General features: G+C 41.1%; 1 non-coding gene across 1 annotated transcript; it reads left to right on the top strand.

Annotated features, from left to right (window-relative positions):
- The first annotated feature begins 18475 nt into the window (after positions 1-18475).
- Positions 18476-19248, top strand: LOC105035692 (uncharacterized). The gene is made up of 3 exons (XR_012140485.1): positions 18476-18783; positions 18904-18977; positions 19113-19248. It is a non-coding gene; the product is annotated as an uncharacterized protein (transcript).
- Positions 19249-22799: the final 3551 nt, after the last annotated feature.

The raw sequence follows: 22799 nt of genomic DNA, 5'->3' as shown, positions 1-22799 counted from the left end.
ACTTCCCATAAGGCGTAGTCAGCTTCCGAGGGCCGAAGGCATTTTAAGAGGGGCAAGGAGTATGATCTCTTGTACAGTTTACCCTCATAAAGGAGGTATCTTGAGGCTTGATTTTGGAGTTTCGAGCTTCTTTCGCATCCTGGGGGAGGACTCCATCTCTGAGATAGATTATCAGCGGGTCGACCCAGCTGGGCTCATGGTCGACCTCCATTACGGACCGCGATTCTTCTGTACTCGGGTGTTTTAGAACTTCAAAGAGGACGTCTTTGGGCAATTCGGCCGGAGCCGATGTCGCCAGTTTGGAGAGAAGATCGGCTCTGATATTCTCCAGCCTTGGAATCTGTTTAATGCTGAAGTTGCTGAAGGCGGGGGTGAGCTCCTTTACCTTCTCAAGGTATCTGGCCATACTGTCCTCCCACACTTCGAAACTCCCGCCGACCTGTCCCACCACTAGTTGGGAGTCGCTGTGTACCCGGAGTTGACCTATTCCCAGCTCTTTGGCGATCCTTAATCCTGCGATCAGAGCTTCATATTCCGCTCCATTGTTTGTTGCAGGAAACTCGAAATGCAGAGCGTACTCCGCGATGACTCCCTCCGGGCTGACCAAGATCAGGCCTGTACCCGCGCCTGCCATGTTGGAAGATCCGTCCACATAGAGGGTCCAAAAGCAATCGGAGGGATTGGCCTCTTCGTTGGGGGAGTTCGGGTGAGACTTCAGGTCGTCAACTTCGCCTTGCTCAGGCTCGGCCTCCTCTGAGATGGTGCACTCTACTACGAAATCTGCCAATATTTGGGCCTTTATTGCTGGTCTAGGTTTGTAGTTGATGTCGAATTCTGTGAGCTCAATCGCCCATTTTGCCATTCTTCCGGAGGTGTCAGCCCGGTGCAAAACTGTCTTGATTGGTTGATCAGTGAGTAGCGTCACGGTGTGCCCTTGAAAGTAGGGTCGGAGCCTCCGAGCTGCAATCAACAAGGCGTAGGTCAGTTTTTCTAATTTGGTGTACCTGGTCTCGACGTCCCTCAACGCGCGGCTAATGTAGTAGACTGGTCGCTGGACTTTCGTTTCTTCTTTGACAAGGACGGCCGCGAGGGCCGTGGGAGAGACCGCCAGGTACAAAAATAGTTCCTCCCCAGGTTCAGGCTTCGCCAGCAGCGGGGGTGAGCTAAGGTAGCTTTTTAATTCTTCAAACGTCTGTTGGCATTCAGAGGTCCAACAGAAGTTCTTCGGCTGCTTGAGGGTTTGAAAGAAGGGCAAGCATCGTTCGACCGACCTCGCGACAAAGCAGTTAAGAGCCGCTATCCTCCCTGTGAGGCACTGAACCTCCTTGATCGACTTTGGGACGGTCATCTCTTGGATGGCGCAAATTTTCTCTGGATTGGCCTCAATCCCGCGCCCTGATATCATGAAGCCTAGGAACTTTCCTGAGGTTATCCCAAAAGCGCATTTAGTTGGGTTCAGCTTCATTCTATACTTTCGAAGAGCGTCAAAGGTTTCCTCGAGGTCGGCGACATGATTTCTGGAAGATCTGCTTTTTACAAGCATATCATCCACGTAGACCTCCATGTTTCGATCGATCTGCTCTTTGAAGATTTTGTTCACCAATCGTTGGTAGGTTGTGCCCGCATTCTTGAGGCCGAATGGCATGACCTTGTAGCAGTAAAGGCCGTGATTAGTGATGAAAGCTGTCTTTTCTTCATCTTCCGACGCCATTCTAATTTGATTGTAGCCGGAGAACGCGTCCATAAAGGTGAGGAGCTCATGGCCTGAAGTAGCATCCACCAGTTGATCGATTCTGGGAAGGGGGTAGCTGTCCTTTGGACAAGCCTTATTCAACTTTTTGAAGTCTATACACATCCTCCACTTGCCGTTTGCTTTCTTGATCAAAATAACATTGGAAATCCAATCAGGATAATTGACTTCCTTAATGAATCCGGCCTTAAGAAGCTTATCCACTTCCTCAGCTATCGCCTTCTACCTCTCCGGGGCATGGCTCCGAATTTTTTCTTTCGTCGGTCGATGCTTTGGGTCGACAGCCAGATGATGCTCCATGACTTCCGTGTCAATCCCAGGCATGTCAGCTGGAATCCAAGCGAAAACGTCCGTATTTCTTCGTAGAAAATCAATAAGACGCGTCCGCACCTCCTCCCCCAGGTTGGAACCAACTAGCACCACATGATCCGCGTTCCCATCATTCAAAGAGATTGGTACTAGATCTTCGATTGGGCCGTCCCTCTCTTCAGTGAGGTCATCGCGAGCATCCAATCCATCGACAGGACAGGGGTTCGATTGATCGCTTCTTTGCAAGGCAATGTTGTAGCAGTGTCTAGCTAGGGCTTGGTCTCCCCGGACCTCTCCAATCCCCTGGCTGGTGGGAAACTTCAGTTTCAAATGGTAGGTCGATACGATAGCTCGAAGAGCATTAAGGCCGGGTCGGCCAAGGATTGCATTGTAGGCGGATGGCGCCTTTACCATCAAGAAATTCACCAGAGCCCTAGACTGCCTTGGATACTGACCCGCGGTCACAGTCAAAGCTATCATTCCCTCCGTCAGAACGACGTCACCGGTAAACCCTATCAAGGGAAAGCAAATCGATCTCAGATGACCGCCAAGAGTGGACATTCTTGAAAAGGCATCATAGAACAAGATATCGGCCGAACTTCCGTTGTCGACGAGAATGCGACGGACGTCGTAGTTTGCTATATTCAAGGAAACCACGACCGCGTCGTTATGAGGGAATTGGACTCCCTGGGTGTCTTCTTCGGTAAAGGTTATGGGTTCTTCAATTTTTTGCCGCTTGGGGGATGCAGCTGGTATGTTGGTTGTCCCCCACCGGGATTCCCCCGAGATGGCATTGACGGAATCCGACAGAGGCCGGTCATCCGGCCACTCCTCATCGGCGACCATAGCCGGAGATAATTGTGCAAAGGCCTCGCAAGAAGACATCAGATGAAGGAAGGAGGAGTGAGTGCCGGAGAAGATGGCCGGAAGTGGATCCGTTGAGCGCTCCTTTAAGAACAAGGGTATTGCGAAGGTTCAAACCCCTTCCTCTAGCGCCAATCCTGTTGGTGCAAAAATTCACTTACGCCGGAGAAGCTGGAGTCGGGGAAGCCGCGGTCGCCACCGGGACCTGCAAGGGAAGTCTAAACCGGAGGTGGGGTTGCTCCGGCAAGACCCTCCGATGCTCAAGTCAGTTTTCTGCCTCAACAAGAATGGAGCGCTCGAACAGAGAATTCAGTAGAGTTTTGGGATAAGAAATGAGCTTAGAGAATAACGTATCTGGGTCCCCCCTTTTTATAGGCGGGGGAGGTAATGGATTGATGGCGACGTTTGTAACCATCTGGTCGTGGGCCGCCCATAGTCAGAGAGAATTTATTGCGAAGGGTAGTGGAGCGGAATCGTGGCTATCGCCGTAGCTCGCCACGTGGAATCAGTTGCGAGGAGTGGAGCAGCGTCCGTTATCGTGACTTGCCAGCGGATGGGAGAATCGCCCAGTATCCATTGCAGGAGGTGGAGCAGGATCGTGGCCGTTATTGTGGCCTGTCAGGGGGTAGTGGAACTGTGCGAAATCCACCACAAGAAGTGGAGCAGAGCTGCGACGGTTACTGCGGCCTGTCAGGGAGTGATGGAGCTGCACGGAATCCACCACAGGAAGTGGAGCAGAGCCACGACGGTTACTGCGGCCTGTCAGGGAGTGATGGAGCTGCACGAAATCCGCCACAGGAAGTGGAGCAGAGCCGCGATGGTTACTGTGGCCTGTCAGGGAGTGCAGATCCATCGGCTGAAGCTCGAAAGTGATCGGAGCTGATGATGGAGTTCGGCTCCCGTAGGAGTCCGGGCGGAGTCCTCTGCAACTAAAGTCAGGTGGAAAGTTCGGCTCCCGTGGGAGTCCAGACGGATCTTACCGGCAATCAGAGTCAGCGACGGAGCCCGGTTCTTGTGGGAGTCCGGGCGGAGTCCCCCTTGCGGTTGAAGTTGTCGTCGGAGTCCGGCTCTCGTAGGAGTCCGGACGAAGTCTATCTGTAGCCGTTGGAGTCGAGGACGAAGCCTGGCTCCTGTAGGAGTCCGGATGGAGTCTTCCTGCAATCAAAGTTAACGGCGAAGTCCGGCTCCCGTAGGAGTCCGGACGGGGCTTACCAGCAGTTGATGTTGAGGACGGAGCCCGGCTCCCGCAGGAGTCCGGGCGGAGTCAAATTGAGGTCGGAGTTGTCGGCGAAGTCCGGCTCTCGTAGGAGTCCAGACGAAGTCTGTCTGCAGCCGTTGGAGTCGAGGACGAAGCCCGGCTCCCGTAGGAGTCCGGGCAGAGTCTTCCTGCAATCAAAGTTAAAGGCGAAGTCCAGCTCCCGTAGGAGTCCGGACGGGGCTTACCAGCAGTTGATGTTGAGGATGGAGCCCGGCTCCCGCAGGAGTCCGGGCGGAGTCAACTTGAGGTCGGAGTTGTCGGTGGAGTCCGGCTCCCGTAGGAGTCCGGACGAAGTCTGTCTGCAGCCGTTGGAGTTGAGGACGAAGCCCGGCTCCCGTAGGAGTCTGGGCGAAGTCTTCCTGCAATCAAAGTTAAAGGCGAAGTTCGGCTCCCGTAGGAGTCCGGACGGGGCTTACCAGCAGTTGATGTCGAGGATGGAGCCCGGCTCCCGTAGGAGTCCGGGCGGAGTCAACTTGAGATCGGAGTTGTCGGTGGAGTCCGGCTCCCATAGGAGTCCGAACGAAGTCTGTCTGCAGCCGTTGGAGTCGAGGATGAAGCCCGGCTCCCGTAGGAGTCCGGGCGGAGTCTTCCTGCAATCAAAGTTAAAGGCGAAGTCCGGCTCCCGTAGGAGTCCGGACGGGGCTTACCAGCAGTTGATGTCGAGGATGGAGCCTGGCTCCCGTAGGAGTCCGAGCGGAGTCTTCCTGCAATCAAAGTTAAAGACGAAGTCCGGCTCCCGTAGGAGTCCGGACGGAGCTTACCAGCAGTTGATGTCGAGGATGGAGCCCGGCTCCCGTAGGAGTCCGGGCGGAGTCAACTTGAGGTCGGAGTTGTCGGCGGAGTCTGGCTCCCGTAGGAGTCCGGACGAAGTCTGTCTGTAGCCGTTGGAGTCGAGGACGAAGTCCGGCTCCCGTAGGAGTCCAGGCGGAGTCTTCCTTTGAGGTCGGCATCGCGGGCGGAATCGTTGATTCTGTTGAGGACTTCGGCTGTGGGTATTTTATACCCAACAATACTAAATGGTAAAAGTTTTGATACTATTTTACCTTTTTTTTTAAAAAAAAATAGCTCTGATACTGATTCACAATTTTTTTTAAAACTCTGATACATCCATTTTTACATTTATTTTGATACTATTTAAAAAATTATTTTAATCAACCTATTTATCTTAAATGCTCTACTAATCTTACTTTTGCACTGATAACCAAATTGACTCAATACATTCATTTTTGATTCTTGCTCTAATTGTTTCACTTTTACTTTAACATCAAGACAAGAAAAAGAAAAGAGATATACCTTCTCATATCTATTGCTCTGATACTAGAATCAAAAAAAAATTTTTATATACACTCTTTATATAAGAAAGGGAGAGATTTGTTTTCAAATAATCAAAATAATATAATCCATACAAGAAAGAAGAGGATTTTGATTGAATAAGGACAATCTTTAGAAATTTTCTCATTCATTCATAAATTGTTTGAGCTAAATGAGTTAATTCATTAAAGTTTGTATATCATAACCCTCTATGATTAAACTCTTGGCATAGTTCTTCTAGTGCTTCACAAACCCAAATTACTTGAGCTTTAAAGATATTTTTTATGAACACTCAAATATTTTATCATCATCAAAAAGGGAGAGATTATTACTCCAAGAATTAATTTTGATGATCATAAACTATTTGAAGAGACTACTAATGAGTTTTCTATATTTGAAGATTATTTTTATGATATTTCAGATAGTTCAAGAGATTAAATTTGAAAAGCTTCATCAAATATGCAAAAAGTTGAAGTTTCAGTAAGTTGGTGAAGTTTTGAAGGCTTTTGAGAGTGTCCAAACTGATTTGAATTCATTTGAGAGCGTTTGGATGAGTTATGATAAGTTTCAAATCTTAAATGCATGAAAAACTGGATTAGAACATGATGGGATGATCCACCTAGGTCATACCCTTCTATTGACAGCCGGCACATAGTATTTTGAGTCATGGCACGCTGTGGGACGACCCACCTGGGATGCCTCATATAATTGAGACGCCCTATGGGACATCCCCCTGAGATCCTGAGACCAAAATAGAAAGTATGACTTTCTGTCTGGCAATTTGAGATGCCCCATGGGACGTCCCAATGCCAGTGGGACGTCCCATGGGATGCCTCATTCTGGGTGAGCTGCATAACGGCTAGTTTTCAACCTATTTTTAATGCATTTAATATACATTAAACACACTTCAATGGCTCTAAACCAACTCTAAAATATTCTCAAGGATAAATGGCAACTATAAATGCTCTATTCAAATAGAAAATTATAAGATTTTTGTAAGCTCAAAGATTAAATCCGAGAAAAGCTATTTTTAGCCCTAAGAAAGAGATTGAAGCATTTAAGCACTTCACCAACCACTCTCTAGCAGCAATCAAGTGTCGAATTTATTGAGAGTGAACAACAAAAGTTTTCACCCCTTAAGTATTGTATTTCTATTGCTTTTATTTTGTATATTTAAGGGGTTTGTGTACTGAAATTTGTATACTCTATTTTTCTCAAATAATTTTTAGGTATTTGAGTTTTGGAGGGTTCCAAAACTCATTTGGAGTGATCCAAATCCTGAATCAAAGTGTTGAGGATTGGTTTGTACTCGAAAAATAAGCATTCTTGCTTGAAAGGCAAGGGTCGGAGGTGTCCGACGTGGTGTAATCCATTGTTATCCATTTAGTGGATTGAATTCCTAGATAGAAACTTGGAGAGTGGATGTAGGTACAAGGTTGGCACCGAACCATAATAAATTCATTGTGTTTGTTGTGCTTGCCTCTCTTATCTTATTTTTTATGCTCATTACTTGCTTACCTCTTATTTGTGTTTGATTTTGTTTCTATTGCAAGTTGATACACTTCACTCTTCACCTTGGCACATTGCTTAAGTAGTTCAATCTTTAAAATTTAAAAAAAGATCCAATTCACCCCTCCCTCTTGGGCTCCATATCTGGGCAACACTAACCTTACTTCAAAAGTCAAATAGATGTGGCATCCTCATCTTATCAGACAAGATGAGAAGATGCCACATGAATTATTAGACAGGTTGTTGGGGTGCCAACACTTGGCGCCCTCTTAGGGTTTTCATGCACAAGAGAGGGGGCGGGGTCCCTCTCTGTCTCTCCTTCCATGCCTAAGCAAGAGAGTGGGCCCCTCTCTTGATCTCACGCCTTATCCAAGGGCAGGCGCCATCTCTTCATGCCCCCTCTCTGTCTCTCCTTCCATGCCTAAGCAAGAGAGGAAGTGAGCCCCTCTCTCTATCTCACATCTTATCCAAGGGCAGGCGCCATCTCTTCTTTCCAATAATTTTCACATCACATTAAGAAATAATAAGGAAGAAAATAAGAGAATAGTTAGCCAACTCATTGACTTAATCTAATCTTTGTGGATCCATAAATAGGTGCCCCACTAAACCTAAATCAAAATGGATTTAAATTAGGTTCAAGATAATGGACTTGATCCAATCTTTATCTAATAAGAAATTGAAGTCCAGAAAGAATTAGATTTAACCATGTGCTAGTATGGTTCTCTTAAATCCAATAGAATTTCAATAAATCCTAACCCAATTAGAACTTCACACAAGTCTAATTGAATTTAATATTAAATCTCTTAATGTGTGACCCCATAGATTTTATTTTATCTAGTAGTGAGATATATTATGATATCCATCACAATATCATTGAAACTTCTTTCGATGGATTGGAATAATTCCAGCTCTATCTTTCGAGGGTCATCGATCATCAAGACAACGTTCAATGAGTTCCACAATCCATCAGTGGTACCTAACAATATGTAGTGACAATTCAGTAGAATGAAAGTGAATCCCTAGATGTAATTATCGTATGATTCAATCATTCTATCGTGAGTCTTGACTTGATAGAGGTCATGGAGAACTCGTCAGACCCCATCGTTAGTTATATACTAGATTGGTTCGACTTGAGTTCATTTATGAATCTCTTGAAAACTCTTTTTCAGTATTCACACTTACTTTGACCAAAGACTTTCTGAACTCAGTCTCGTAAATCGCATAGGATTTCTCCTTATCTACCAAGATCAATAAATTCTATCTAAGTGCATCCTACTCTCAATAGTGAACTTGAACCTGCTGTAGCCAACCTACACAGTAAGGGTCCGAATGGCTAGGGACCAAGAAAATATGCAGTCAAATTCAGTAGCTTCGCTGTGAATAGCTGATGATACTACAGGTCAAAGGATCACTCACACCACTACAGCATTGAATCAATCACTGATGAGTGAGTAGACATCCAAGTGATTTTTTATGTTGGTTACGCTCAGTGTAAGTTATTTTCTAACAACCACCCACACCCTCACCCAATATCTCTACACTGTAGATCCGAGACTCATCTGCCCATAAGAGAGATGAACCGTACACCGATCTCGAATGAATTGATCATTATCCTCTATGACGATCCTCTGATCGGAAGCATTTAGAAACTAACCACTAATTAATGTATGTCTTAAATTCTTAATATCTTCTTTGTTAATTTCTAAGACAAATCATGGACACATAAATATGACTGAAAAAATATTTTATTAATATAAAAATATTATAAGTATAACATTAAGTCTTGGAATTATAAAATATGTCAGTCAACAACTGGCTTCTAGGGCATATATCTAACAAACTCCTACTTGACCTAGAGCCAATTGGCCATACACCTAAGACTCATCTTCTCAAGGTGAGCTTCGATCTTTTGCTGGCTGAGAGGCTTGGTTAGTGGGTCTGTCACGTTATGTACAAAGTCGACTCTCTACACCTCGACAAATTTCTTCTCAAGGTATTCACATATGATGTGAAACCATCGCTCTATATACTTGGACTTCTAGTGAGATCTGGGCTCCTTAGCAAGGGCTATGGCACCGTTGTTATCACAGTGTAGCGCAATGGCATCTGATGGCATCACACCTAGCTCCATAATAAACTTGTTGAACCAAAAGGCTTCCTTAGTGGCTTTAGAGGCGGCGATGTACTTAGCTTCTGTGGTCGAATCTGCGATGATTGGCTGCTTGAAACTCTTTGAGCTAACTACACCACCATTACATAAGAAGATACACCCTGATGTAGACTTTCTATTATCGATATCAGTCATGAAGTCTGAATCAGTGTATCCCTCAACTTTCAGCTTCGATCCTCACCAAAGATCAATAACAAATATTTAGTCATTCTCAAATACTTAAGAATATTTTTCACAGCAATCCAGTATTTTTCACCTGGATTCGTCTAATATCTACTCGTGACACTCACGGCAAGGGCTATATCAGGTCATGTACATAACATGGCATACATGAGGCTTCCTATTGTTGAAGCATAAGGGATCTTGCTAATGCACAGTATCTCCTCAGGTGTGTCACGATGCATCTTCTTAGAGAGATGAATGCCATATCTAAGGGGCAAAAGATCTCTCTTGGAGTTTTCCATGCTGAACCTCTTCAGCACCTCCTTTATGTACATTCGCTGTGAGAGTCCTATCATTCTCTTAGATTTATCCCTATAGACCTTTATACCAAGAATGTAGGAAGCTTCTCCTAGATCTTTCATGGCGAATTCTTTTGATAACCATTCTTTGATCGATGTCAATATGGAAATATCATTCCTAATCAGGAGGATATCATCCACGTACAATATGAGGAATGTGACAATGCTCTCACTAATCCTTTTGTACACACACGGCTCTTCCTTATTTCTGATAAAATCAAATATTTTGATCACATCATTAAAGTGAGTGTTCCAACCCCGAGATGCTTGCTTGAGTCCATATATAGATCTTTACAGCTTGCAGACCTTGTGATCACTATCATTAGATGTGAAATCCAAAAGCTGCTCCATATAGATATCTTCTTCAAAATATCCATTTAGGAAGATAGTTTCACATCCATCTACCAAATTTCATAATCATAAAAAGCTACTATCGCAAGTAGAGTACGGATGGATTTCAACGTGATCATAAACGAAAAAATTTCATAATAGTCAATGCCTTCGCGTTGACTATAACCTTTCGCAATCACCCTTGCTTTATAGGTCTCTTCCTTACCATCCGACTAAATTTTTCTTTTATAAATCTATTTACACCCAATAGGTATAATACCTTTAGGTGGATCTACTAAGAACCAAACCTGGTTAGAACGCATGGAGTTAATTTCTGACTTCATCGCTTCCATCCATTTTTTGGAGTCAATATCTAACATTGATTCATCGTAGGTCTTGGGATCATTCCTAATGTCCCTATCTCTCATAAGAAATGCTTCTTCTAAATCTTCTGTAAGAATACCTAAGTATCTTTCAAGAGGACAAAAGATCCTACTTGATTTATGAGGTGGAGGAAGTACCATATCTACAGGCTCACTACTGGATTCAATTTTTTAGACTAGATGCTATTTTGAGACATTCTCTTTGAGCTCAATCTTCCTCCCACTGCCTCCATCTTGGATAAACTCTTTTTCTAAGAAGACGGCATGATGACTCACAATCACATTATGATCCTCAGGAAGATAGAAATAGTATCCCATGGTTTTCTTAGGATACCCAATAAAATGAGCTCTAAAAAATCTAGCTTCTAACTTGTCTGTCTGTTGTCATTTGACATTAGCTGGATGTCCCCAAATCTTGAGGTATCCAAGAGTTGGCTTCTTACAATACCATAACTCATATGGTGCAGTAAGAACAGATTTAGAGAGAATCTGATTCAAAAGATGAATCGTAGAAAGTAATGCATATCTCCAGAAAAAGATAAAAAGGTCTGTGAAGCTCATCATAAATCGAACCATATCTAATAGGGTCTGATTCCTCTTTTTGGATATCCCATTGAACTGAAACATCCCTGAAGGTGTCCACTATGAGACTATGCCATTATTCTTGAGATATGTCCAAAATTTTTCACCAAGTTATTCTCCTCCTCGATCTGATCAAAGAACCTTTATGCACTTTTTGATCTACTATTTTACTTCATGTCTGAACTCTATAAATTTTTTAAAGACTTTAGACTTATGATGCATCAAATACATAAATCCATACCATGAATAATCATCGATAAAAATTATGAAGTAGACATAGCCACCTCTGACTTATACATCGAATGGATCACACATGTCAGTGTATATCAGGGCTAATATCTCAATGACCCTTTTTTCTTATCCCACAAAGGGTGGCTTGACCATTTTTCTTCGAAGACATGATTCACAAATCGGATAAGACTCGAAAGTCAATGGCCCGAGAAGATCATCTTTCTCTAGTTTGTTGAGTCTATCCTCTCCTATATGACCTAACCTAAGATGCTATAGATATTTTTGGCTAATCCTATTTCTAGGTCTCTTAGACTCTATGGCATTCATAGTTTGCTCATTAATATTGACACTCGCATTCATATACAAATGATAAAGACCATCAATTAGAAAAGTACGTGTAGTAACTTTATTTTAAAATAAATTGAACACATGTCTTTATTAAAATAAAAATTATAATTATCCTATGCCAGTACAGATATAAAAATTAAATTCCTACTGGTTATAGGTATATAATAGCAGTCTTTCAAAATTAAACTAATTTTTAATGGTAATCGTAGAGGATAGGTTCCGACAGCTACAGCAGCAATCCTTGCTTCATTGCCGATTTGGAGAGTGATCTCACCTTCCCTCAGCCCTCTTACTTCTTCACGACTCCGCATAGAAGTGCACAAATGAGCAATTGAATCAAAATCTAAAATCCAACTAGAAGAAGAGAAAACCGTTAGATTAGTTTCAATGACGAGCATATCAGATGTACCTTCAGAAGGTCCATCCTTCATCCTATTCTTAACAGTCACCAGGTAAGTCAGATAGTTCCTTGTCCAATGGCATTCAACATTGCAATGAAAATACTTTTTCTTATTGTTAGCCTTCTTCGAAACCTGTTTCTTGGGCTTGGCCTCGTTCTTTTGCTTCTTCACAGATTTCTTCTTCTTGAAAGAAGACTTTCTCTTAGAGGAAGTCTGCTCTACTATCAGAACTGTACCCTTTAAACTTTTCAAGATGCCCTCTGCTATTACCAGTATGTTCAGTAATTCGGGCAAAGTACTATCAATTTTATTCATATGGTAGTTCATGATGAACTGCCAATACGAATCAGAAAGAGACTGGAGGATCAAATCCACTTGTAATTTCTTATCCATATTCATGTCGAGCTTCTGAAGCTCCTCAATGTCCTTGATCATTGTTAAACAATGATCATTGACGGACTGTCCATCACGCATTTTCGCTCTAAATAGTCTCCGAGAGACGTTAAAATGAGTTGTGTGACTCTGCTCACCGTACAACTCTTATAAGTGAGTTAGCATCTCTTTGATAGTCCTCATGTCTTCACGCTGTCGCTGAAAATCATTGGACATGGATGCTAAAATTAGCACTTCGCCTTATTATCCTTATCCATCCACTTCTCAAGTATGGCTCATTGATCAGGGGATGGACAAGTTGGTAACATAAGCGCATTCTGATCTAGGACATGGATAAGTTTTTCGAAATTAAGAATAATTCTCAAATTCTGGAGTTAGTCTTTGTAGTTTGTTCTGATAAACCTATTGGTATTAAGGATATAAGCTAAGGGGTTAGCACTCGATATGGTTATTTGTAAAGAGAACAGTTTTACTTATATATTTATACTTATAAAATATTTACTCTAGAGATTTTAAAAATAAACAAAAGGCTCTCACTATTTCTTCGAATCTCCCACAGTCCTCGGATGGAGAAATGAAAATCTATACGTGATTGATTTTAAGTGGGTATTGCGGTCCCATTAATCTATACACACCTCACCTAATAGTTATTGGTGAGCATAGACCAATGAGTGGACAACATCTTTTCCATTGCTTCACTAAGCAAGATGTAGCGGACTTGCTCTCTAAGTCCTGTGGCCTCATCGAACAGTTATTAGTATATTTCTTAGTTAAGTCAGACCCATCGTTCACCAACGGATACAAAACCATCATTGGGACCCTTACCTAACATTTATTGAGCCCAATCCCATGTCTATCCTAGGACATCAAATGTCAATAGAGTGGTTGTATCTTTTCGATGTAACCGAATCACTGTAATCAGTTGAGAACGATCAATGCCAAGAAGGCACCCACATCTCTACAATGATGGAAGACCTCTAGACTTAATATTTAGTGAGAAGATTTAGGTTTAGATCCCTTCTAAATCAATAGATTTGATATTCGACTGATCAAATTCAGGTCAGTACATCCACATGTCTGACCAGTCTAGTCGGTATGGGTGAACTCGAGTCACCAAGTAACCTAGTGCGAAACTGAATCTCCCAAAATGATCAGGTAAGTTAAAATGAGTGGGGGTCCTCCCGTTGCTTTCTTAAATACCAATCAAATTGGTCAGGTTAGACAACAGAATCAATTAAATAACCCATAAATTTCAGGATCGAAACCTAGCTTTGATACCACTATTAGAAAACTGAATAGGATGCATGCATAGATTTCAAAAATGTTTTGAAGAGCAGTGGAAATGAAACGGGTTAAATCCTTTAACCCCACATGTATTAAATCTCATCTAATCATATTCGAGCCTAAAAATAAAGACATGCATATAATCTAAAAATTAAAATAAAGAAGAGATCAAATCTCAATACCTTTACATGGGTTGAAATACACCACTACTGATGATCTTAGATCTGAAGGTCCTGGAGCTGCATATATGTCTGGCCTCTACAAGTATCCATCAGAATCAATCTTGAATCTTTCTTCTCATGGTATATCTTTCTTCTCCAAGTAGGATCTTAGCCTCTTTGAACCTTGATCAATAATTGATCTTGACTGCAACCTTAACCCTTGAACTGCAACCTTTTTCTCCTCATTTCTTACTGTAGAAGGACACCTCTCAACTCAGGCATATGGGATGATGGATGCCCAACCCTTGGGCATGGAAAAGAGAAAAGGAGAGAGGATGAGGCATGGAGAAGGAGAGGAGGAGTTTTGAATTCTCAAAATTCAATAATTATTAAACCCTAGGAGACTATCTCCTTAAATAGGCCTTTCTTGATTTCAAATCGTTATCCAATCAGGCTAAAAAGGTTAAATTTTATCTCATAAGTTCTCTTATCTTTTAATCTGATTTTTTTTAAAAAAAATTAGACCTAATTGGAAAGGCCCTTGCTTCAAAAGTCAAGTGAATGTGGCGCCCTCATCTTATAAGAAAAGATGAGAGGACGCCACATGAATTACTAGGCAGGTAGTTGGGGCGCCAACACTTGGTGCCTCCTAAGGGTTTTCATGCACAAGAGAGAGGGTGTGGCCCCTCTCTCTCTCTCCTTCTACCACGTCCCCTCTCTCTCTCTCCTTCTATGCCTAAGCAAGAGAGGAAGTGGGCCCCTCTCTCTATCTCACGTCCTATCCAAGGGCAGGTGCCATCTCTTCTTTCCAATAATTTTCACATCGTATTAGAAAATAACAAGGGAGGAAATAAGAGATTAGTTAGCCAACTCATTGACTTAATCCAATCCTTTTGGACCCATAAATAGGTATCCCACTAAACCGAAATCAAAATAGATTTAGATTAGGTTCAAGGCAATGGACTTGATCTAATCCTTATTTAATAAAAAAATCGATGTCCAGAGAAGAATTAGATTTAGCTATATGCTAGCATGGTTCTCTTAAACCCAATAGAATTTCAATAAATCCTAATCCAATTAGAACTTCACAAGTTTAATTAATAAATTTAAGATTAAATATCTTAATGCATGACCCTATAGGTTCCATTCTATCTGGTAGTGAGATATATTATGATCTCCATCATAATATCATCGAAACTCTTTTCGATGGGTTGGAATAATTTCAGCTTTACCATTCGAGGATCATCGATCATCAAGACGATACCCGATGAGTCCCATAATCCACCAGTGATATCTAGTAGTATGTTATGGCAATCCAGTAGAATGAAAGTATGAAATCTTAGGTGCAGTTATCATATGATTCAGTCCTTCTATCATGAGTCTCGACTTGATGGAGGTCATAGAGAACTCGTCAGATCCCATTGTCAGTCATTTGCTAGATTGGCTCGATTCGAATTCATTTATGAATTTCGTAAAAATAATTTTTCAATATTCATACTTGCTTTAGCCAAAAACTTTCTGAACTCAGTCTCACAAATCGTATAAGACTTCTCCTTTTCTATCAAGGTCGATACATTCCATCTAGGTGCATCCTACTCCCAATAGTGAACCTGACCTACTGTAGTCAATATACACAGTAAGGGCCCAAATGGCAGGGATCAAGAAAATATGCAGTCAAACTCAGTAGTCTTGCTGTATATAATCAATGACACCACATGTCAAAGGACCAATCACACCACTGCAGCATCGAGTCAACCACTGATGAGTGAGTAGACATCCAAGTGATTTCTCATGTTGGTCATGTTTAGTACAAGTTGTTCTCTAACAACCATCTGCACCCTCACCCCAGTATCCCTATACTGCAGACCCAAGACTCATCTGCCCATAAGAGGTGAACCGTGCACCGATCTCGAATAGATTGATCACTATCCTCCATCACAATCCTTTGATCGGGAGCATTTAGAAACTAACCACTAATTAATGTATGTCTCAAATTCTCAACACCTTGAAAATATACAAAAATCATCTTTATTAATTTCTAGGACAAATCATGGACACATAAACATAATTGAAAAAAAAAATATTAATATAAAAATATTATAAGTACAAAATTAAGTCCTACAATTACAAAATATGTCAGCCAACAATTGACTTCTAAGACACATATCTAATACCTTAAGCAGAACCAGATTCTGCTAGAGGGTGACTCTGCTATTGTTATATCCTGGATAAACTCACCTGCCACTTCAAAATGGCATAGCCACCCCATTTTTAGAGATATATTGTAATGTCGAAGGTCCCTCCAAATTTTTATTGCTTCTCATACTTTTAGAGAAGCAAACTCAATGGCTGATTGGCTTGCTAAATATACTTGGGACGATGATGATTCTATTGACCCTCTGAGTCCCTATCTACTAAGCTTCATACTCTACTTCGAAATGATGCTGCCAGTATGAACTATATTCGCCTATGATGCTTATTTTCTTTGTCTTTTCTTCTTTAATTTTGTTGCAGGTTAATGGTGGCTGCTGCTTTCTTCTTGGATGGGCTTTCTTCTTCTCTCTATATAATCCTTTTTGCAGATTTTGGTTGTGTTCACTATTTCTTCCACTGGGTGCAATCATGTTTTTTTATTCATATGCAACCCTTTGCTCTGTTATGTTCCATCGCAAATATTCTTTCAGACTGTGTGTTCATTGTGTCATCCTTGAATGGTTGATACCTATTCTCTACAATAGTCTGGAGTATACAATTCATCATCGACTGGTTTATGCATGTTCATCCTTTGATTTTTATAATACAAATATACCTGCTGATATGATCTATAAATGTATTTGCTACTGATGTTTGCTTCTTCTTCAGCTAGGGAATTATCTTCATTTCATTTTCTGTTACAAAAGCCTCCTTCATCAGCTGTCCGGTTACAATGTAGGCTTAGCTTTTATTCTACTGTGGAGTTCTTGCTATATTAGGTTTGGCAGCTTTTGTACGAGGATCTCTCATCTTATATACAGTACAAGCAAGGTTTTTAAAGCAACAATGTGTCGATTATAATGCAGGCCTAGTTTTTAGTTTGCTGTGGAATTCTTGCTCTGTCAACTTTGGCAACTCTTGTATGAAGTCCTCTCTTATATGCAACGCAAGCTTATTTTTTGAAGAAATGATGATGTGTTTTTGGGCTTCTTCATCCTACAGTTTCAATGTTTTGGTACAGGTCTATGTTTCTGCTTCTATAAAAGTTTTTTTCTGTTTGCTTTGGTTCGATGTGAATGTTATTTTGGATACAAATATTTGTCTTACACCAGTTTTTATACTCAAGCAGAATATTCCATATGACTGCTACAAATAACAAAGCCCCAAAACCAAAATCCATTGCTCTTAATTAGCGATTGATATACTCTGATGTAGAAAGAAATTTGTGTTTATTAGTTAATAAAGAACGAAAGAAGAGAGATGTTATTAGTCAACCGCAATCTGCCACCTTACTATCTTAGACATGGCTGAAATCCATTCCTCCCACCAGCCATGATCATAGCCGATGGCAAAACACAAAGGAAAGCACAAATCCGAGAAATTGCATAACAGAGGAAAAAGAAAACTAACATAAGCCCAAGAAATCCTATTGAAAAAGAAATCAGAATTACTTAAAAGATAAAAGAGATTAAAAAAAGTACAATGCTAACCACTCGCACTATGTTCACTAGTACTTGTCCCAATAATCATAATCTTTGCTTAGCAATATTATAGTACATATCCTAATATTTGAACTTGAGTAATTCAAAAATATGAAAATCTTTTACATGGAGGATATGTAGAGTTTGCAACTAGGCATATTTTTTTCGAGTATCCGATCTATTTCAAATCCTAATAAGAATAATTTAGTAAAATCTAATAAAATTTCAGAAACAAAGGATTTAAATATAAAAGCTATTATGGTATAGAATGAGTTTGAAATTTGACCCTCAGATACTTGCTATTTAAATCCAATTATATATTATATTTTTATAAATTTTTACAAAAATATATATATAAGAGAGGGGTGAGACAATTTGAACCTCAAATCCCAAGAATATCTAATCTTCTGCCATGTATTATTCATTTTAGTTAGATATATTATTAATTATATTATTGATTATTGTATGATATTATCAAAAGTCTTTTGTTCTATCCCTTCCTCCCTATTTATTTTGACCCAAACCAACCCTAAATAACCCAATCCTATAAAGATTAATCAAGTGGGTTCAAGCACCCAATGGATTTACTACTTTTTGATAAGGTAGGTTTGGGATCTTGGAATAAAATTTTAATCGGATTTGAGACAAATTAGAATAATAGTATTTTAAATGGGTTTGGATATGGGCATCACAAATTTTGCAAGAATCCTATCTATTACCATATCTATGGAGATATGAAAAAAAAAAAAAAAAAAAAAAAAAAAAAAAAGTGCTCATCAAAGAAAAGAGATGGACAATTTTTTTCCCACATCTTGGAATATCCCCATGGACAAAAATTACCCCCTTTTTTCTTCTTTTAAGCAGTATTAAACGCGAAAAGCTGCAATTATAGTAGTCAGTTTCGAATTTTAAACGGAACCAAAATCCTCCGCGTCAAAAGGAAACCTCAAATCCGTATCACTGACAGCTTCTCTTTCCTTCCATGTATATGCCCCCTTGACCGAGCTATTTCCACGACACACATAAAGACCATAACAACCCTAATGAAAGAACCCCTCGCTCCTCCTACTCTCTTTTCTAAATCCCATATTAGGGTTTTGGAACTCATTTCCTAAAGCTTTTAGCCAAGATATCGCTCTCTTCAAATCTCTAATCCGCTCTCTTTCTGCAAGAATCTTCCATCCATTGATGGCGAAGAGGAAGTACCCGAAGGTGAGGCCGGCTGTAAAGTTTATGAAGCCAGTCCCCGACCTCTGCTTCCACTGCCCATGCTGCGATCATGAAACCGGCGTTCTCTGTTACATGTAATCAATCTTTCTATCTTCCTTTCTTTATTTCTTGTTGAGTTCTTGTTCTCTCCACGAATACAAAGATGGGATATTTGATATTTTACAGGGAACTCAATGTTTTGTTATCTAATTCAGGTACTTTGACGATCGTATTGGAGAGCTTTATTGCAGGATATGCCATGCGCGGTATTCCACTTTGATCGATGTAGGTATGCTAATACATGATGCTTCTTGTTCTTTGTATTCTTGGCATTATTTTTCCCTTTTTCTCTTGTAGGGTTTTCCTATTCTTTAGTATTGCTTTCTTTTTCTAACGTTGTCCTCGTCTCTTAATTTGATGGCAGATTCCACGGAGCCCATTGACATGCAAGTTGTCTCCCATTATTTCTTGCAATTAATTAGATAACTGATAGTGATAATTTAAGCAGATATATTATCCCTGCAATCTCTTGAAACCATCGTTTTATTGCAACTATTGCGGCTTGTTTCTAGTTGATGCCGGAAGATAGTGTTGAAGCAACCTATAAAAAAATTCGGACTGGAGGATTGTACTTCGGCGAGACCCTCCAACGCTCAAATTAGAGTACGCAAATAGAGAAGCAGAGTTTTAGTTCTATGAAATGAATTACTGGGTCCTCAAAATTTGAGTATTTATAAAAGAGACGGTTGAGTAACCATTCCTGAAAGACAAACTGGCCGAATTTGGTGCGATTATTTGATTGTGATTCTCAGGATCAAGCAGATGCACCTGCAAGATTCTCAGGATCAGAAGGTTATATCTGTGAGATTCTCAGGATCAGACAACTGTGGTGAGTTAGTGCCTACCTTTTGAACCTGAGCCTGATCAATCTGCTTTCGAGGAGAAATCAGAGAGTGTGGTGTGCCGACTAGGGTTCGGAGCTAGTCGTCAGTCGATTAGGAGTTGGGATTGATAGTTTTTTTATCAAGACTCGGTTAGATGGATTGATCCGAAAGACTAGCCGACTCGCAGTTGTTATGCTGACCAAAGATTATTCCAATATGCAAGTCGAGTAGGGATCGGATGCGACTGGGGATTAACCAGCAAGTTCTCCGACCAAGGATCGGATCAAACCTTTTCTGTCCAAGATTCGAGCAAAGAACCATCTGACTAGGGGCGGATCAAAGACTAACTGACTAAGGGTCAAACCAGGCACACTCCGACTAGGGGTCAGACGAGTCATAATCAATCAGACGACTGTACCGCTTAAGATGTGCACTCTGACTAGCTCTTTTAGATTAAAAGTTGGATCAATAACATACCAATAAGGGGTCGGAGAGAACAGCTTTCGATCGAGGATCGAAACAGATATTTGTCGACCATGGATCGAACAAACCACAATAATTAGAAATCTAGGAGGTGCTGATATGGACCCGATGGGTCATAATGGGCTTGAATCTTCATACATCATCGATCCATTTCAAATTATTCTTCACAGATACCCCCTACTCCCTAGTCCGAGCTTTGGTCGGACTATGGGAGTATTTATTTTGACATTCTGAATGGCCGAAGATGTGAAGAGCTCTTTTTAAACTAAATATCTGTATGCGATTTTTTAGATGAAAAAATTATCGAACTAATGATGAAAATTTCAAAATCTATGTGGATGCCACTCTTCTCTGCTAAGACACATTAAATATGGAGACCCTCAGTCGATTTTGAGCTAATAAAGGCTTGACGTGTGGTTCGTTTAAGAATTCATACCGACTTAACATCCTTCAAGAGATGTGCATCCTTCTATTTAAAGGGGTGGTTTTTTTTGTTCTATTTCTCCTTATCCTGCTGACTCCTATGAAACCCTTTCTCTTTTTGCTATTTTTCTTGCTCCAAAGCTCTCACAACCAATTTTTCTTCTTTCTCTATCGTGTGAAGGACTCTCGGAAGATAGTCGTTTCTTCTTGATCCTTTACTCAAAGGTAAGTCCCTCTTACCTTCTTTTAGATTTTTCTTTCTTTCGCTTCCCCTTAGGTTTCTGTCTCCATGGTGGGTTCCAAAAGCTCTGTGAGTAAGAATCTCGTACGAGAGAAAGCGAAGGATCCAAAAAATCCTAAGTCCAAAACCAACCTTTTGGTTGGACCCAGTGAGATCCAATCCGAGTTAACCTTAAGCGACCTGGAGTTGCTCCGAGCCCAATACTTTATTTTAGACAAATTCTAACTTGAACTTTCTGATTTCATTGCTCGAGTTCACAGTCTACCTCCAAATCGATTAACGGTGTATGAGAAAAATCTTAGGGCAGATCTTAGATTTTCCATTTTTTTCTTCATCTTTGAACTTTTTAGGTTTTATGGTATTGCTTTATGTGCTGTATCCCCAAATTCCTTTAGATATATCATAGGATTTCTTGTTCTTTGCTCTCGAATGGGAGTTCGAACTTTGATTCCCTTTTTTCGAGCTCTCTTCATGCTGAAGAAACACCCATACGCCAACTGGTTGTATGTTTCCTCCCAGAGGGGTGTTAGTTTCTTAGTTTCTGGCGCTCCCTCATCCATTCATGGATGGAAAAACTATTTCTTCTTTATTTCTTGTGCTTTGATAGATGACTGGAGGCTTTCAAACAGGGGTCGGATCGAAGCTTCATCCTTGAAGCCCATAGAGTTGAGTGTCGAGGAAAAGAAAGGACTTAGGGATCTCCTAGATCGCAATGCTCCTCATCTAGATGAGCTTTTATTCGATGAATCCCTTTTTTCGACAGGACTTTCCTCTAGCAAACCAAGGAGTGAGTGGGGTCATTTATATTTTACATATACATACATACATACATACATACATATATATACATATATATATATATATATATATATATATATATATATATATATATATATATATAGTTCTCTAACCCGATATTTGTTGAACAACTATAGAAATGGAACCCTCGACAAAGGATATTACGAAATTGAAGGCCTCTCTTCCACAGAAGAGGAAGACTCATGCCATCGGGATCGAGAGGAAGAAGTTGAAATCTGTTGAGCTCAGTCAAGAGTCAGTCACTGTCGATCGAGCACTTTCTTCTGAGGTTGAGGTAGTTTTGGTGACTCGTGCACCTACTCCAACCCTCACCATCGACTCCCGAGAAGGGATCGTCAAGCGATCTTAGCCTTCCAAGACCTCTGCTCGAGTAGAGTTTTCTAAGAAGGCTGATGATAATGAGGCCCTCCCCGACAACATTTTGGAGGATTTATTTTTTCAAAACTGGAAGGTAGTCCGAGAAACTGTCGAAAACTCTATTATTCTGATAGAGTTGGAGTAGATGGACAAGATGAGCACCTCCAGTCTGAGGAAGATGTCCTTGACCATTGACCATCAGGTATAGCATTTATCCTGTCACCCCTCTTTTCTTTTTAATCATCATATTTCCTCTTAGTCGATATGAAATGTAGTTGCTCCATGTTCTAATCAACTTGTCGGACCACTCAGCCAGGGAGGCACAAGTGCGAGAGATCGAGAAGAAAGCCGAGATGGACGTCCAAGTAGCTCAAGCAAAAATTAAGAAGCTAAAGGCTGAGGCCAAGTATCTTTAGGGGACCCTCGGGCAGGTGGAGTCCGATCTCACCCTTGCCTTGAAGAGGGAGAAAGAGGCGGAGAGAAGGATTGAGGAGCACATTCAAGATGCCAAGTGCTCTTCTATCGAGAAATTCAAGGCATCATCCACCTTTACTGAGGAGATGGCTCGAGCAGTCAAGATATTTAAGGTGTCTAAAGAATACCGCGATAGCCATGTGACCTTCAGCGAGAAGATTTTTCATCAGGCTCACAAAGAAGGTTGGGTCGACCGCTGAAAGTTGATAGAGAAGGAGCATCCGGAGCTTGATCTTAGCTTTCTAGATCATGAAGATGGAGATGAAGATGATGAGAAAGTTCACGCCACCTCTGAGCTCCCCATTTTTAAGAAGGAGAACGTTACCGAGCCACCCTCCTCTTCAACTACTGATGCAGGTCCCTCCAAGTCTCCTTCGGATAAAACTTCTCAAGAGAAGGTCTGAGATTAAAAACTTATAATTTTTGCTCT

The sequence above is a fragment of the Elaeis guineensis genome, chromosome 4 (genome assembly GCF_000442705.2).
Source record: "Elaeis guineensis isolate ETL-2024a chromosome 4, EG11, whole genome shotgun sequence".
Taxonomy (NCBI): domain Eukaryota; kingdom Viridiplantae; phylum Streptophyta; class Magnoliopsida; order Arecales; family Arecaceae; genus Elaeis; species Elaeis guineensis.
This window is presented reverse-complemented; position numbering and strand designations above follow the sequence as displayed.